The sequence below is a fragment of the Procambarus clarkii genome, chromosome 8, assembly GCF_040958095.1.
Source record: "Procambarus clarkii isolate CNS0578487 chromosome 8, FALCON_Pclarkii_2.0, whole genome shotgun sequence".
Classification (NCBI taxonomy): domain Eukaryota; kingdom Metazoa; phylum Arthropoda; class Malacostraca; order Decapoda; family Cambaridae; genus Procambarus; species Procambarus clarkii.
This window is the reverse complement of record NC_091157.1, coordinates 29,820,364-29,840,119: the sequence shown is the minus strand read 5'-3', so window position 1 is coordinate 29,840,119 and position 19,756 is coordinate 29,820,364.

Below are 19,756 nucleotides of genomic sequence, written 5' to 3'. Positions count from 1 at the left end.
TTTCACATCACTCAACTTATGTATTCTGCTCTCGTATTGACAATTTCAATGATATCAAGAACATTTTGAATATCTTCTGACATAGATGGTGCTGTAGTTGATTGTTGTTCATGACTTGTCCAATGGGTCGCGACTGGTCTCATTAGCATCTCTCAGATTAGTGGTAAGAAAGTCTTGCTGCAAGAATGTGTATTCTCAGAGCTAACTAGGGTAACTAAAATAATTATTTCCTAAATAAATACTTTAATTGCAAATATTTGAAAATATATGGTATGTTTCAGAATTTCTTATGGTATAGAACATATTGTGGTTTATAATTAAGTTCATAATATTTTTCATTTTTGTTCTTTATTATGCACCCCATACCCATCCCGTGGGCGATGGTGTAAAGGGTTAGAGAGGCACATAATCGGTTCAGGAACTGAACTCTCTAGTTCGTTTAGCGAAGCAAATAACAATCTTTTGACAATCTTTAGATAAATAACAATCTTCACAATTATTAATGTTATATATACATGTACACATAATGATACATACATGTACATATATATACATATGCGGAAAATCCAGAGAAATGAAATATGGAATTTTCCGCATACAAATGATCATTGTTTCGTAATCGTCAATTGCATATATACATATACATATTCAATCACCCACACAACAATAATCTTTATATCACAAGTGATTCAACAAGAGGCTCACAAGTCACTATACTAGGCACTTTACATCTATGGTGAGTCGTCCAGTTACTAGTCTTGCTCTACACCCACCCAACTGGGCGGCAGCTTAACAGTCATGTGCTCCACACCCACCCAACTGGGCGGCAGCTTAACAGTCATGTGCTCCACACCCACCCAACTGGGCGGCAGCTTAACAGTCATGTTAAGCTGTCAGTCATGTTAAGGAGTCGGTCAGGTGAAGTCACAGTGAGAGGTTGTGTTAACCGGAGCTCCTGAGTGTTGTTATATTATCATAGCAATATGGAAGTTGTAGTGAAGGACCTGGTGACTCTAGTGGGAGCCCTGAGGACAGAGTTGGACTCTCTGCGGGAGGAGGTGCGTCAGCTTAAAAAACAACGAAAAGTAACGAAGGAGGAGACCAGCAGTAAAGGGACCTCGTCTTGGAGAGTTGCGAAAGACAGGGGCCTTAAGAAGACTTTGATAAAGCCGCCTTCAAACGCCATAGCAACTTCAAATTCATTTGACGTTTTGGAGGACGAGTGCTGTGGAGAGACTGTGGATCGCGCAAAAGGGAAAGCAACGAAGAGAAAGGAAGCGCAGGCCCCTCAGAAAGTAAAGGAAGTACCTAAGCAAACATTAGTTGTGGGAGATTCCCAGATAAGGTATTTGGATAGAACGTTTTGTGCTAGAGATAGGGGGAACAGGTTAAGGGTTTGCTATCCCGGAGCTGGCATTGGTGATATTATAAACAACATGAATGATATTATGGCTGGTAATGGGAACAATCCCATTATTTGCATTAGCGTGGGAGGAAATGATGTTGGTCGAGTCAGGAGTGAGGAACTGATTCAGAGGTATAAAACAGCCATAGAGTTAGTTAGGAGCAAGGGAGGAATCCCGATCATATGTGGCATTCTTCCAAGAAAGGGAGTGGGAAATGAATGGATATCGAGGGCACTTGGTGTCAATTGCCGGCTGGAAAGATATTGCAAATCAAATGCAATATCTTTCATAGACAACTGGGAACACTTCTATGGAAGAAATGAAATGTATGCTCGTGATGGGGTGCATCTATCGAGAGCTGGGGTTGTTGCTGTTGCGAACTCGCTAGAAGAAGTGGTTAGAGGTGTTTGTTTGGGTTTAAACTGTTAGTAGATAGAGGTATGGGAATTGATTTGGAGGAAGGAGGTAATAAAAGTATGTGTTTGTGGGAGAAAGGAATTGGCAAAACGATCAGGGAAAGAGAAGGTCCGCAAAATAACAATTCACTTAGGGTATATTACACTAACAGTAGAAGTCTAAGAAATAAAATTAACGAATTAAATGCTCTTGTCTGCACAGAAAAAATAGATATTATTGCACTTACCGAAACGTGGATGAATGTAGAAAATAGAGAACTATTAGCTGAATATCAAATATATGGATTTAAACTATTTCACACAGATAGATATATTAGACGAGGAGGTGGAGTAGCCATATATGTTAGGGACAATTTGAAATGTAGTCTCAAAGAGGGAATCAAAACAGAGCCACACACAGAAACTATTTGGATTGAATTAAACGAAAAAGCTAATAATATTATAATAGGAGTAATATATAGGCCACCAAATTTAGACAGAATGGAAGCAAAGCATCTATGGGATGAAATATCTAGAGCATCTAGATCTAACAGTATTTATGTCATGGGTGACTTTAATTTTAGCGGAATAAACTGGTTGAACAAAACAGGGAATAGTGAAGCAGAAGATTTTCTAGAATTAATTGACGATTGCTTTCTTACGCAACACATTAAGGAACCAACACGGGAAAATAATATTTTAGATTTAGTGTTAACTAACAGGGAAACGCAAATTAATGACATCGAAATAGGGAGTGAGCTAGGGAGCAGTGATCACAAAGAAATCAGATTTAGCATAGAATGGAATAGACCAGTAGGAGAAAATTCTGTTAAAGTGCCAGATTTTCGAAAAGCTGATTTTAATAGCCTAAGAAATTTTTTGGGTCAAATTGATTGGAAAGGCTTGGGTATGGGGTGTGGGCCGGTCTTGGAGCGAGACATGAACCCAGCGATAGGTGACTTAAATGGGGATTTCGATGTGGATTCAATATATAACTTATTTAAGAATATTCTAAACAAAGCACAGGAACGTAGTATACCATACAAATTGAATAGATCGTATACTAATGACCCAAAGTGGATAACAAAGAATTTGAAGAACCTTATAGGTAAAAAGAGAACTTGGTACAAAAGGATTAAAAATGGGGAGGTCACTTTAGAACAGGAATTCGTGCAACTGGTTAGAAATGTTAAAAAAGAGATAAGGAAAGCAAAAAGAAACTATGAAGTTCGCATAGCAGGGCAAGCAAAGACAAATCCTAAAGGGTTTTTTCAGTTATATCGTACTAAGACTAGGGAAAGGATAGGTCCATTAAAAACTGAGACAGGTCAAATAACAGATAGTGATGAAGAGATGAGTAGTATTTTTAATAAATATTTTGTATCTGTATTTACTAAAGAGGAACTTAACAATATGCCTTCAGCCGAACAAGTCTATGTGGGTGGGGACGAGGACAGGTTGACGAGTTTAGCAGTTACCAGGGAGGATGTTCTTAAACAAATAGTAAAACTCAAACCAAACAAATCCCCAGGGCCGGATGAAGTGTTTGCTAGGGTGCTTAAAGAATGCAAAGAGGAGCTTTGTGACCCACTGTCAACCATATTTAATAAATCAATAGAGTCAGGCAGAGTGCCAGAGTTTTGGAAAGTTGCTAATGTGATACCAGTTTTTAAGAAAGGAGATAGATCACTTGCGTCTAACTATCGACCAATTAGCCTAACGTCTATTGTGGGAAAGTTACTCGAATCTATAATAGCAAATAAAATTCGTCTTCATCTTGAAAAACATAAATTAATAATTGAGTCGCAACATGGTTTTATAAATGGCCGTTCATGTTTAACAAATTTGTTATCTTTTTATTCTAGCATTGTTGAGGCAGTTGATAGTGGTAAGGATTGCGATGTTGTATACCTTGACTTTAGCAAAGCTTTTGATACAGTGCCACATGAAAGACTGATTAAAAAAATAGAGTCTCATGGTATTGGGGGTGCTATATTAAGCTGGATTAGGGCATGGCTATACCAAAGGAAACAGAGAGTTAGTATAAATGGAATCAAGTCAGAGTGGGAAAATGTTGTAAGTGGAGTGCCTCAAGGCTCTGTCCTGGGACCTCTGTTGTTTATAATATATATAAATGATTTAGATTCAGGTTTGAGTAGCAACATTTGCAAATTTGCCGATGATACGAAAATCGGTAGGGAAATTAATTCGGAGGAGGACTCACTATCACTTCAAGTTGATCTAGATAGGGTTTTGAAATGGTCAAAGGATTGGCAGATGCAGTTTAATGCTGATAAATGTAAAGTTCTGAGGTTAGGTAATGATGATAGAGTTACAAGATACGAGCTAGATGGTGTTGTGATTGCGAAGTCGGATTCCGAAAGGGATCTGGGAGTTATGATTAGTAAGAATTTAAAACAAAAGGATCAATGCATAAATGTTCGTAATAAGGCAAATCGGACACTTGGATTTATTAATCGCAGCGTTAGTAACAAGACACCTGGTGTGGTTCTCAAGCTATATCTTGCTCTAGTTAGGCCCCATTTAGATTATGCAGTTCAGTTTTGGTCGCCATATTATAGAATGGATATAAATTCACTTGAACGTGTCCAGCGTAGGATGACTAAGTTAATTCCCCAAATTAGAAATCTTTCATATGAAGAAAGATTAACAAAGCTTAAGTTGCATTCACTGGAAAGGCGAAGAGTTAGGGGTGACATGATAGAGGTTTACAAGTGGATGAATGGACATAACCGGGGGGATATTAATAGGGTATTAAAAGTATCAACACAGGACAGAACACGAAACAATGGATATAAATTGGATAAGTTTAGATTTAGGAAAGACTTGGGTAAATACTGGTTCAGTAACAGGGTTGTTGATTTGTGGAACCAATTGCCGCGTAACATTGTGGAGGTGGGGTCCCTCGATTGTTTCAAGCACGGGTTGGACAAGTATATGAGTGGGATTGGGTGGTTATAGAATAGGAGCTGCCTCGTATGGGCCAATAGGCCTTCTGCAGTTACCTTACGAGGTAACTGCAGAAGGCCGAGGCAGCTCCTATTCTATAACCACCCAATCCCACTCATATACTTGTCCAACCCGCGCTTGAAACAATCGAGGGACCCCACCTCCACCACGTTACGCGGCAATTGGTTCCACAAATCTACAACCCTGTTACTGAACCAGTATTTACCCAAGTCTTTCCTAAATCTAAACTTATCCAATTTATACCCATTGTTTCGTGTTCTGTCCTGTGTTGATACTTTTAATACCCTATTAATATCCCCCTTGTTATGTCCATTCACCCACTTGTAAACCTCTATCATGTCGCCCCTAACTCTTCGCCTTTCCAGTGAATGCAACTTAAGCTTTGTTAATCTTTCTTCATATGAAAGATTTCTAATTTGGGGAATTAACTTAGTCATCCTACGCTGGACACGTTCAAGTGAATTTATATCCATTCTATAATATGGCGACCAAAACTGAACTGCATAATCTAAATGGGGCCTAACTAGAGCAAGATATAGCTTGAGAACCACACCAGGTGTCTTGTTACTAACGCTGCGATTAATAAATCCAAGTGTCCGATTTGCCTTATTACGAACATTTATGCATTGATCCTTTTGTTTTAAATTCTTACTAATCATAACTCCCAGATCCCTTTCGCAATCCGACTTCGCAATCACAACACCATCTAGCTCGTATCTAGTAACTCTATCATCATTACCTAACCTCAGAACTTTACATTTATCAGCATTAAACTGCATCTGCCAATCCTTTGACCATTTCAAAACCCTATCTAGATCAACTTGAAGTGATAGTGAGTCCTCCTCCGAATTAATTTCCCTACCGATTTTCGTATCATCGGCAAATTTGCAAATGTTGCTACTCAAACCTGAATCTAAATCATTTATATATATTATAAACAACAGAGGTCCCAGGACAGAGCCTTGAGGCACTCCACTTACAACATTTTCCCACTCTGACTTGATTCCATTTATACTAACTCTCTGTTTCCTTTGGTATAGCCATGCCCTAATCCAGCTTAATATAGCACCCCCAATACCATGAGACTCTATTTTTTTAATCAGTCTTTCATGTGGCACTGTATCAAAAGCTTTGCTACAAAGGTATACAACATCGCAATCCTTACCACTATCAACTGCCTCAACAATGCTAGAATAAAAAGATAACAAATTTGTTAAACATGAACGGCCATTTATAAAACCATGTTGCGACTCAATTATTAATTTATGTTTTTCAAGATGAAGACGAATTTTATTTGCTATTATAGATTCGAGTAACTTTCCCACAATAGACGTTAGGCTAATTGGTCGATAGTTAGACGCAAGTGATCTATCTCCTTTCTTAAAAACTGGTATCACATTAGCAACTTTCCAAAACTCTGGCACTCTGCCTGACTCTATTGATTTATTAAATATGGTTGACAGTGGGTCACAAAGCTCCTCTTTGCATTCTTTAAGCACCCTAGCAAACACTTCATCCGGCCCTGGGGATTTGTTTGGTTTGAGTTTTACTATTTGTTTAAGAACATCCTCCCTGGTAACTGCTAAACTCGTCAACCTGTCCTCGTCCCCACCCACATAGACTTGTTCGGCTGAAGGCATATTGTTAAGTTCCTCTTTAGTAAATACAGATACAAAATATTTATTAAAAATACTACTCATCTCTTCATCACTATCTGTTATTTGACCTGTCTCAGTTTTTAATGGACCTATCCTTTCCCTAGTCTTAGTACGATATAACTGAAAAAACCCTTTAGGATTTGTCTTTGCTTGCCCTGCTATGCGAACTTCATAGTTTCTTTTTGCTTTCCTTATCTCTTTTTTAATATTTCTAACCAGTTGCACGAATTCCTGTTCTAAAGTGACCTCCCCATTTTTAATCCTTTTGTACCAAGTTCTCTTTTTACCTATAAGGTTCTTCAAATTCTTTGTTATCCACTTTGGGTCATTAGTATACGATCTATTCAATTTGTATGGTATACTACGTTCCTGTGCTTTGTTTAGAATATTCTTAAATAAGTTATATATTGAATCCACATCGAAATCCCCATTTAAGTCACCTATCGCTGGGTTCATGTCTCGCTCCAAGACCGGCCCACACCCCATACCCAAGCCTTTCCAATCAATTTGACCCAAAAAATTTCTTAGGCTATTAAAATCAGCTTTTCGAAAATCTGGCACTTTAACAGAATTTTCTCCTACTGGTCTATTCCATTCTATGCTAAATCTGATTTCTTTGTGATCACTGCTCCCTAGCTCACTCCCTATTTCGATGTCATTAATTTGCGTTTCCCTGTTAGTTAACACTAAATCTAAAATATTATTTTCCCGTGTTGGTTCCTTAATGTGTTGCGTAAGAAAGCAATCGTCAATTAATTCTAGAAAATCTTCTGCTTCACTATTCCCTGTTTTGTTCAACCAGTTTATTCCGCTAAAATTAAAGTCACCCATGACATAAATACTGTTAGATCTAGATGCTCTAGATATTTCATCCCATAGATGCTTTGCTTCCATTCTGTCTAAATTTGGTGGCCTATATATTACTCCTATTATAATATTATTAGCTTTTTCGTTTAATTCAATCCAAATAGTTTCTGTGTGTGGCTCTGTTTTGATTCCCTCTTTGAGACTACATTTCAAATTGTCCCTAACATATATGGCTACTCCACCTCCTCGTCTAATATATCTATCTGTGTGAAATAGTTTAAATCCATATATTTGATATTCAGCTAATAGTTCTCTATTTTCTACATTCATCCACGTTTCGGTAAGTGCAATAATATCTATTTTTTCTGTGCAGACAAGAGCATTTAATTCGTTAATTTTATTTCTTAGACTTCTACTGTTAGTGTAATATACCCTAAGTGAATTGTTATTTTGCGGACCTTCTCTTTCCCTGATCGTTTTGCCAATTCCTTTCTCCCACAAACACATACTTTTATTACCTCCTTCCTCCAAATCAATTCCCATACCTCTATCTACTAACAGTTTAAACCCAAACAAACACCTCTAACCACTTCTTCTAGCGAGTTCGCAACAGCAACAACCCCAGCTCTCGATAGATGCACCCCATCACGAGCATACATTTCATTTCTTCCATAGAAGTGTTCCCAGTTGTCTATGAAAGATATTGCATTTGATTTGCAATATCTTTCCAGCCGGCAATTGACACCAAGTGCCCTCGATATCCATTCATTTCCCACTCCCTTTCTTGGAAGAATGCCACATATGATCGGGATTCCTCCCTTGCTCCTAACTAACTCTATGGCTGTTTTATACCTCAGAATCAGTTCCTCACTCCTGACTCGACCAACATCATTTCCTCCCACGCTAATGCAAATAATGGGATTGTTCCCATTACCAGCCATAATATCATTCATGTTGTTTATAATATCACCAATGCCAGCTCCGGGATAGCAAACCCTTAACCTGTTCCCCCTATCTCTAGCACAAAACGTTCTATCCAAATACCTTATCTGGGAATCTCCCACAACTAATGTTTGCTTAGGTACTTCCTTTACTTTCTGAGGGGCCTGCGCTTCCTTTCTCTTCGTTGCTTTCCCTTTTGCGCGATCCACAGTCTCTCCACAGCACTCGTCCTCCAAAACGTCAAATGAATTTGAAGTTGCTATGGCGTTTGAAGGCGGCTTTATCAAAGTCTTCTTAAAGCCCCTGTCTTTCGCAACTCTCCAAGACGAGGTCCCTTTACTGCTGGTCTCCTCCTTCGTTACTTCTCGTTGTTTTTTAAGCTGACGCACCTCCTCCCGCAGAGAGTCCAACTCTGTCCTCAGGGCTCCCACTAGAGTCACCAGGTCCTTCACTACAACTTCCATATTGCTATGATAATATAACAACACTCAGGAGCTCCGGTTAACACAACCTCTCACTGTGACTTCACCTGACCGACTGTCAGTTATCTTCACTTTCACTTCAGTTATATTTATACCAAAGTATTAACATGCAGCTTATATTTCTTTCTGATGACATAAAAAACTTCGTTTTTTACAATATCTAGATTAAATTAACATTGATCTTCAAAAGGTCGTAGTTCCCATCGAAAGGGAGAGCGTCGGCCTAGAAGCCTTGTTTAAAATATGAATATTTTTCCTCTCTAATAAGGTATAATCTCTGTGATGGATTCTCAAAAACTATTTTATCTCTGCCTTTCTGATAACATATACAAATATAATCTTTATTTATGAATATTTGTTAATTAAGCAATATATCAGAGAGCGTGTAGGGTTCGGTGTTCTATGAACGAAAAGGACATGAGCAGTTTAAATAGCGAACGCATACCAACGAATAACGCTAGTATATATTTAACAAATTTATTGTCCTGTGGAATTGATTTAACTTCCAGACACTTTTTTTTAATAAATATTAAATATTTAGTGGCTGTTTATGAAAAATATTATTATAAATACACATTCTACTTCTTAATATCACCAATTAAATTTGCGACAATTTGAGCCATGAAATGCGACGACTGGATCACTGTGTATGGGAGGCTGATATGGCAGCAAACACTCTCCAGGCGACCATATATCTTGGATAAGTCGCTCCACAAAATTGTCGCTTAGACCGTCGACTTCTTATGGCGTCACCTCTCACATATTTACGTCTAATTTCGTTATGAAATTAGATTATTTCAGAGTAAAAATAGGTTTGATCATGTTCTACGTGTTGCACCAACATTATAGTAAGTAAATATACCATATTTCTTCATTACTTACGTAATGCTAGGAGGATTTGTGTACTTTTGGGTAGATTTGGGTAATTCTATGGACCGATCCTGGGTGCTGCGACGAGGCAGTTGTTTTCTGTGTTTAGCTGTTGGTGGCGCCAGGCATAAATGTGGCGTAGGTCAGGTGTGACCCAATTTGTTGGTCGACTGGAGATATTTAGCCAGTGCTTTGACTATTTGGTATTTTTCTTGTAACGAGTGGTCACCGCCTCCTAATATATGCTCGATGGTAAAGTGTATTTTAAGTGAGATAAGTACTTGTTTGAAATTTTCTCTGGCACTATAATGTCGGAAGCAGCGAAGGAGATAGTGTTCGATTGTTTCAGGCACCTGACAGTGGATGCAGAGTTCGTTGATGTCTGTTCTGTACTTAGAGTTGTGTGCTGCTAGTTTGGTGTGTCCCAGCCTTAATCTGGTCGTCGCTATATCAATTTCTCTGCTTCTATATCTGACATGTTTCCAAGTTTCCCATTTGTTTTCAATGGACCCATAGTACAAAGGTGAGCATGACGTTTTCCATTTAGTCGCAAAATCTTGGGTGATGGTATTTTTGAAGGCTCCTTTACGTGCAACATGGGGAATTGGATGATGGGTAATGTGAGGTGTGTTGTGCATTGCTTTGGCTAGTTGATCTACTAGTTCATTATGGAGAATATCACAATGCGCTGGGACCCATTGGATAGTGGTATCATAACCGTTCAATCGATGTTCATGAAGAAGTTTAAGACATGGGTAAACAAACTCCTTGCACGTTGTTGAAGAGTACGTAATTGCTTGAATCGCACTCTTGGAGTCACTGCAGATTGTATATGTCCCGATTGGTAATGTGATTATTTGAAGAGCATGATATAAGGCATATAATTCAGCTGTGAAAACAGATAGTTGGTTTGGTAACCGCCATCCTTGCTTGAGATGGTATTCCGGTATCCGTACAGCGCTATATAGTGACCGAGGAAACGTTGTTCATGATGATGCGAGATCCATCTGTATAAATCGCTGTGGTATTTGGGTAGCAATTTTTCATTGTTGAGAGAAAGACTGAGGCTATGGCTGAGTTTGGTGCAGACTTTGGAATGTTGTCTTCGAGTTGTATTGCTGTATTAGGAGTTGTATAAAGCCAGGGTGGAATAGGGGGAACAGTAAGTTGGGTTTCCGAGTTTTGGAGTAGAGAGAGGTCTATACTGAGGTTATTTGTAGCCCGTGTGAGGAAAGGTTGTGAATGATTGGATGGGAAGCGGGGGATATGTGGGTTAACTGTTGGGTTAATTTTTTATCTGTATGGGTGTGTCTGGTAAGCAGTGGTACAGAGTGACAGATAGTTGGCACACATTATGTCTCGTCTGGTGGCTAGGCTTGTGAGGCCCGTTTCCCCGTAGAGTCCGAGGATAGGAGTGGAACGCATTGCGCCACATATAAGTCGCATGGCATTGTTTTGGATGACCTCTAGGCTCTGTAGGTTAGTAGGCGCCGCCGACTCATATGCTTGGCAACAATAGTCTAGTTGGCTGCGAATGTAGGTTGTATAGAAACGGAGCAGCATTTTATGGTGTGCTCCCCAGGTGGTGCCAGTGAGGGCTTTCAGTATGGCGAGTTGGGGTTGTGTCGCCTGTTTAAGGTGTTGAATGTGTGCTTTCCAGGTAAGTGAGGGCGAGTCTAAGTGCATGCCAAAGTATTTATGTTCTTGTACGTGTTGGATGGGAGAGTTGTATATTGTGAGGGTGGGTAGATGAGCAAGTCATTTTTTAGTGAAAATTTGATAATAGGTTTTGGTAGTACTATCTTGAAGGCCCCATTGTTGTGTCCAATCTATGAGGTGGTCAAGTGCTGTTTGCATTGTTGAGACTGTATTAGGTAAGGCGTTGTCTGAATAATACAGTGTTAAGTCGTCGGCGTGCGCCGAGAGGTGAACAGTTTGGGTGTTAGGCAAATCTGCTAAGAATGCAGCAAAAAGGGTTGGGCTTAGTATGGAGCCTTGCGGGACACCCGTTTGTATTGGGATGCCATCGGAAAACTCGCCTTGTATATAGACTTTAGAGGTCCTGTTCGTAAGATAGGATTTTAACCACAAAATTAATCTTCCCTGTTCGCCTAAACGCGCAAGCTTTGCGAGGAGGCAAGTATGAGGAATGCTATCAAAAGCTCCTTTGAGGCCTAAGTAGAGAACAATACAAAATTTGCTGCTTCTGAGGGAGGTGCGGATTTCATGTTGAAGGCAGCTAGAAACTCACCGGCTGGTGGTGTTATTATGATGACTGACGCTCACCAAAGCGTTCTAATGTTTTTTTCTGGTTCCACATCATATTTTTTCTACTTGTTATATTTGTCTATAACAAAGTTTTGTAACGGTTCTATTGTTACATAAAGTATGGTGACAATAAACACAGACACTAAGAGACTATATATATATTTGGTCTAATATACAGAAGTACACAGGTGATACTTTGGTGTGAGTTGAGCGCACTGAGCGTCGGTACAGTATCTCGCAAGTGTCTGTTCTAGACCACACTTGAAAGTAGACTAGTTAATGTTTGCTATTCTGCTGCTTATATGCTCGGGCAACACCTCACCGTGTTGCCCGGGCAACGCCTCACCTCATTCATCTCCAAAGGTTGACAGGAATATTAACAATGCATTTGGAGCGAGTATATTATTGGGATAATCTACTCGCTTCAGTTTCTACATTTAACACTTATATCTTACTCGTGTTTTCTAATCAGAGAATGTAATTGGAATTGTGTACTTAAATATAATAGCACATGATTATATACTTTTTGGAGGAAACAGTTCTCCCATGGTGAATGCACTTCTGTGCATGAGCAGAGCTAGGTACTGAGCTGGCGGGAATTTTTTATTTATTTATATATTAAACTAGCTGTACCCGGCCACACGTTGCTGTGGCTCAGCAATGAATGCGAGCATTGCTCATGCATTGCTGAGCCACAACAACCCTCCCCTGTCCCCCTGTCCTCCCCACCATTCCCCCCTCCCTTGTCCCTTCGTCCTCCCAACCAATCCCCACTCTCCCATCCCCTCATCCACCCCACCTTTCCCCCCCCCCATTTCCTCGTCCTCCCCACACTCCCCCATCCCCTCATCCTCCCCACCATCCCCCACTCCCATGTCCCCTCGTCCTCCCCACCACACCCCACTCTTGTCCCCTCGTCGTCCCCACCACCCCCCACTCTTGTCCCCTCGTCTTCCCCACTCCCGCCTCCTCGTCCTCTCCCCACTTCCTCGTCCTATGCATTCCCAAATGATCTGATGTTCCCATCAGGTAAATGGGATCTATCAAATGATCTGATGTTCCCATCACTGAAAAATAAGTAGAACAGTTAGAACAACGAAATAAAAAAAAAATAAAAAAAATAAACTATATTCACGAAATGAACAGTATGGTAAGCAACACAGCTGTGTTTCAATGCAATGTCACACAAAATACTAAATCAAAATGAAAATAAATCAAAATCTATGAAAATTCAATTTATCAATGCAATCGGAAACATTGAAATGGAATCATAACATGTGTGTGTGTTTCTATTACGTGCAACAGAGGGCATTGTTTAAAAAAAAAAACGTTTTTACCTGTCACAGGTGTGGCATCTATATAGTAGGTATATAAAAAACAAGCAGGTATTCGAATGGAACATTGTGTCAAAATTTCAAGGCAATCGATGAAGAACTTTCGGAGATTACAGCGTGTGTTTCTCTTACGTCCAACAGATGTTACCGCTGTTTAAAAAAAATAAACACTTTTTTTCCTGTCACAGGTGAGGCATGTATATAATAGGAATATAAAAACACGCACCTATTCGAGTGCAACGTTGTGTCAAAATTTCAAAGCAATCAGTAAAGAGGTTTAAAAAATTTCCTGTCACAGTCGTGACATCTATATAGTATGTGTATAAAAAAACGCTCGAATGCGAATGGAACGTTGTGTCAAATCTCAAAGCAATCGGTGAATAACTTTCAGAGATTAGCGATTTTGAACAAACGAACATTTACACTTTTATGTATATAGATGGACGGAGTGTATTAGTAAAAGTTTTGAGTTCAGATATGAAAGGATGGCATAGTACAGTGCTATTAGTGTTGGAAGCAGGTTTAGGATGAAAGAAATTTTGTTTAGCTTGAGAATAGGCACAGTTGATAAAATGCAAAGGGTTACCAAGTCGAGAGAATGATTTGTAGATAAAGGCAATTTCAGAATCAAGAAACTGAAAGTCGCTGATGTGTAGAACGCGGAGGAAGAGAGAGACGAGGACACTTTTCTTAACAGAAGGAGGATGTAGGAAAAGAAGTGAATGAACATGCCACTATACATGGGTTTGCGGTAGACAGAGAAAGAGACCTAGACAGAGAAAGAAACCTAGCAGTGCAATCCTTTCTTCAAAAAATTCTCAGCCTTTATAACACCCACTGTCCTATGCTAACAAAACAAGTCACAAAGTATTTACCTACTTAAAATTTTAAGTAGGTAAATACTTGCAAAATTTATAAAAAATGATAACAGTTACAAGGCAAGAAAAAAAAAGATGAGAGAAAATTGTATGTATATTAAAGCACATAGGTAGCTTAGATTGATTGCAATGACAGCGTAAATGGTAGTTGACAAAAATTGGTAGGCACAATACAGCATATGGCTAGCACATAAGAGAAGACAGCAATGAACACAAAGATAAGGTTGTTTGGGTTAAATACATAAAAATTAGGAGATTGGGTAACACTAGGTACAGAGCAAATTTAAAGCTCAGTGTAGGAAACTAAGAAGATGAAATTAAGTACTTTTTGGTTTTGCTTTTAAATAAGGCAAAAGTTTGACAGCTTTTCAATTCACTAGGGGGTGAGTTCCATAGACTAGGTCCCTTAATTTGCATAGAGTGTTTACACAGATTAAGTTTGACCCTGGGGATATCAACGAGATATTTATTTCTGGTGTGGTGATAATGGGTCCTATTACATCTGTCCAGGGAGAGTTTCAGAGCATGGTTTGCTTTTAAGAACAGGGTTTTGTAAATGTAGTTGACACAAGAGAATGTGTGGAGGGAGTTAATATTTAGCAAGTTTAGGGATTTAAACAAGGGAGCTGAGTGTTGTCTGAAAGCAGAGTTAGTTATTATTCTGATAGCAGATTTTTGCTGTGTGATGATGGGCTTAAGGTGGTTTGCAGTGGTAGACCCCCATGCACAGATACCATAATTAAGATAGGGGTAGATTAGTGCATAATATAGTGAGAGAAGAGCAGAGTTAGAAACATAATATCTTATTTTAGAGAGTATACCAACTGTCTTAGAGACTTTCTTAGTTATGTGTTGAATGTGAGTGCTGAAGTTGAGTCTCTTGTCTAGGAATAGGTCAAGAAACTTGCCATCATTTTCATTACTGATGTTAATGTTGTCTATCTGTAGCTGAATTGCATTTGATGATTTGCTTCCAAATAAGATGTAGTAAGTCTTTTCTATGTTTAATGTTAGTTGACATCCATAAGTGGACTTTTTTTAATTCATTATTCACAACATTATTTAGTGTATGTGGGTTGAGCTCTGAATAGATAAGGGTAGTATCGTCAGGTTCAAACGCTGTTTGTCGACCTAATTGTATTTGTGCTGCTTTTTAAGCCATGTTTCCCCCCTTTTTTATCTTTATTTTTATTTGTTCTCAACACATTTTATTCTTTATACTCATTTAGTATTAAGTTTTAGTCATTAATGTTTTTCCTGCCCGAAACGCTTTCCGTAATAGTGGCTTTAGGCATTGTATGTACTAGCTCCATCTATAAATTGATCAATTTATGTAAAATCTCTTGTATGCATGTACCTTACCTGAATAAACATTTTATTTTATTTTTATTTTATTTTATTTTATTTTATAAGAATATTAGAGACATTAGGCAGATCGTTTATATATATAAGAAATAGAAGAGGTCCTAAGATACTGCCCTATGGCACTCCAACGGTAATTGGTAGAGTGGAAGAAGTTGTATCATTGATGGTTACTGTTAAATAAGAGAGTGTCTGTACTATGGGGCCTAGTATTATCTGGATGTAGGGGCAATAGTAAGCATTAAGAGTTATCAAAATGGGAGATCTAAAAGACCCGGCCCCCAAATAAAACTATAAGCAGTGCTGAATACTTGGCTACACACAAGGTCAGTCTAGAGGTTGATCTAAGATCTACACAGGTAGAACTGATACTCTCTTACTTCACTTACTTATTTATTAACCCCTTAACAACCCCCCATATACATTCACACCAATAACAAAAATAATAATTACTTTACCACACTATCTTACGTTAAAAGCCTTGGTCCACATAAGCAGGATACAAGGTTTTACACTGAAAACAAGCTAGGGTAAAGTTCTACTAAGGAATCACTTGAAGCTAGAGTCAGCTTAGGGTAGGGAGACCACGTGGTTCCACTGGGACCCCCCCCCCCCCTTAGAATAACTAGTAATATAAACTCTAGAAACACCTACTACACAAAAAGTATACTACTCTACACCTAGAACACGTGTATGCCAGAAAATGAATAATGTACACAGTATATACTTAGCTTGAACAAGACACAGAAATAAGGAAACGAGGAGGAAGGGTAGGAGGATCCTGTCCACCCAGCGCCAGCTCAGAAAAAAGAAAGACTCTCAGTCTCCTTTCCCCCAGCTGGCTCGCTGCCGGCAGACTGCTCAACTAATCGTACCGCAGCCCTATACCCAGTTTACTCAGGTTTACTTTACAAATGATTAGAAAGTATTAGTAAACATAGTTGGTGCCTATGTTATTATTTAATAATCATCCCCAAGCTCAGTCTTAAATGCTCTTTGAAAAACAAGAATAGTCTTACGTCTGGCAGGGAAGATACAAACAAGTGCACCTCGTGATGCGTTTTCAATACTAAAAGGCAGTTTATTAGCTCAGTTTTGACCTCTGGTTTCTACTGAGGAACCCAGGGTCGTAACAGTTACATATTGGTGTCTGTCACTAAGATAGGATCAGATGTAGTCAAGGGCAAGGCCTCGGATTTCGTAATGCTGGAGTTTAAGTAAGAGGCAGTTGTGATTAACAGTATCAAAGGCTTTTCTTATGTCAATGAAGAGTCCAATCGGAAACTCATTTTCGTCAAGGGCTGAGTAGATTACGTCAAGGAGACTAATGAGTGCATCGTTGGTGCTCTTTTGGGACCGGAAGCCAAACTGGCAGGGGCTGAGTATATCGAATTTTACGAGGTAGGAATAGAGCTGTTTATAATTAATTTTTTCAAATATTTTTGATAGAATGGGTAGATTTCATATGTATGGGTAGATTTTGGAGTTTGTTTTTTTGCAAGGTTTACTGGGTAATACCTGCAGTAGTGGTGATCAATATGCTGGTTATTGTAGATTTGTGATAGCAGATTTAGTTCAGGATCAATACCAGGTTGCATGTAGATGCAATGGGGTCTAAATACAATAAGACAAGCAATTCCAGTACAGTTAAATACTAAATCTGCTGTAAATATAAAGTAACTATGGCAGAAATACAGCAATAAATGCAAATACACATATAATATAAGCAATTAGAAGTACAATGAAGATCGCTGTTGATAGACAAGAAGTTTGCAGAAGTTAAGTAAAAAGAAACCGAAAAATCAATAAAGATTGACAAGAATAATGTACAATAAGAATAAAAAATAAGTTTAATAATAATCATAAAGTAATATAATCTTAATGATAATTAACTATAAATAGCTGAGTTATGATCCTATAATTAGTACGAACTTAAGAAAATAAAAATGAACTCAGTTAATTAATTTCAATAAATGACTAATATAATTCAAATTACAATTAAAATTTAAAGATGAAAGGTATGATTATACACATGAGTAAGATTTTACTATGGTTCTGAGGTAGATGCTTACATAAGTACATGGAGACTATACTGATTAGTTAGGAACTTTTATGGATGAGAGAGCATTATTTAACCAATGGAGCAAATGACAGCACCTTGGACAAGGTTAGGCTAGGTTCAGTCACTCATGAGTTACTTTCAATATTGGCATTGGAAGGATTCTGGTTTTCAGATATACAACAGTCCTGAAAGAAGGCCAGTAAAGGTCACACTTTATTTCATATATTTTTCCTGTTCTTTCCTTCTTTACAATGATCGTTCCATTCCTAGTTTGGCACAGCTTGATAACACCTGGATTTTGTTTGCGAATTTGACGCAGATAAGGCTTTGATTAGATGAATCATCAGATGATGATTAGATGCTTTACAGGCGATGAGTCACAATAACGTGGCTGAAGTATGTTGACCAGACCACACACTAGAAGGTGTGTGGTTGACCAGACCACACACTAGAAGGACGACGACGTTTCGGTCCAGGACGGACCGAAACGTCGACGTCCCTTCACCTTCTAGTGTGTGGTCTGGTCAACATTAGATGCTTTGCTTCTTCTGTCAAAGTTTGGTGGCCTGTATATAACTCCTATTATATTATTCTTAGATTTTTCGTATAATTTTAGCTAGATAGTTTCTGTGTGTGGCTCAGTTTTGATTCCCTCTTTAAGACCACATTTCAAATTTTCCCTAACGTATATGGCTACTCCCCCTCCTCGTGTAGTATATCTATCTGTGTGAAATAGTTTAAATCCGTTCATTTTATATTCAGCTAATAGTTCTCTATTTTTTACATTCATCCATGTTTCGGTAAGTGCAATAATATCTATTTTTTTCTTGCAGAAAAGAACATTTAAATAGTTTATTTTGTTTCTAAGACCCCTACTGTTCGTATAATATACCTTAAGTGTATTCTTAGTTTGAGGCCCTTCTCTTTCCCTGTTCATTTTGCCAATTTGTTTTCCCCCCACAAACACGTACTTTTAATACCTCTTTTTCCCATATCAATTCCCATACCACTATCTACTAACAGTTTAAACCCAAACAAACCCCATCCAACCACAGGTTCCAACGAGTTCACAACAGCAACAACCCCAGCCCTAGATAGATGCACCCCATCCCGAATGTAACGTACGTTTATGTTACGTTGTTGGGTAGATTAGATACACAGTATTTAGTGAGTTTCATATTTATTTAGTAGTCCTGGATACAGCAGTGTCGTAGACGTTGAGACGGAGCTTAGAGCAGAGAGCTGAGTGTGGCCGGAGTCGCGGAGCTCTATGTGGGAGAGCATTGTAGCTCGATGCGGTCCTAGTCTGCTGCTTGTTCTGTGTCAAAGCTATAGCGTCTTGGAGACGATTAGAACTGCCTACTCTGAATGCTACATTCTTGACTGGAAATTGTACTGCTGACTATTCGTTGTTGTTGTTGTTTAAGATTCGCTACTCAGAACGATAAGTTCCAGTAGCACGGGCTATGGTGAGCCCGTAAGTTGAGGCTCTTTGGAGCCATTATCTGTATCAGTGGCTGATACTAGAGATGTGGCGATGGATGGGGGTCTTCATGATGGTTTTCAGCCTGGAGGGCTGGCTATACCAGTTATGGAGCTGCTGGGGTTAGTGTAGACCTCTGGGTTTTCCGTTTTTTCTTTGCCTGCGACTTTGGCTGAGCAGTGCTGTCGTTAGAGTTTGGTGACGTGGCCTCCATGAGGAAGTCTTGAACCGTGTAGGTGTCGTATTTGTGATGCGGCGGTGGAGCTCCTACTATGATTTCCTCGTCTGAGGAGTCCGTAACCGGCTGAGTTGCAGCAGCTGCAGCAGCGACCCAGGCAGTAGAAAATGGATTCAGATGGTTGGATATTTCCATCACACCTGACAATGTCAAGAAAGAGCGTTACTACATCATACGCCAATGCTTTAAGTGTTACAAATATGACCACGACACCAAGAACTGCCCACAAGCAGAGGCAAAGTGCACCATTTGCACCCAAGATCATCACTTCAAAATTTGCCAGTCACCCAGCAAATTGTGTCTCAATTGTGGAGGAGCTCACACCACCGTTTCCATGGACTGTCAAGTACGACTCGACGAAATCAAGAAAACAGTAACTGCCCACCCAACAAATACAAATACTTATTCAGGTAAAGTACATACATATAACGTGAAATACAAAAAGTTGATGGATTTATAGAGAGAGCTAGTACATACAATGCTTAAGCCACTATTACGCAAAGCGTTTTGGGCAGGAAAAACACTAACACTAAAACTTAATACTAATTGAGATTAAAGTATAAATTGTGTTGAGAAAAAA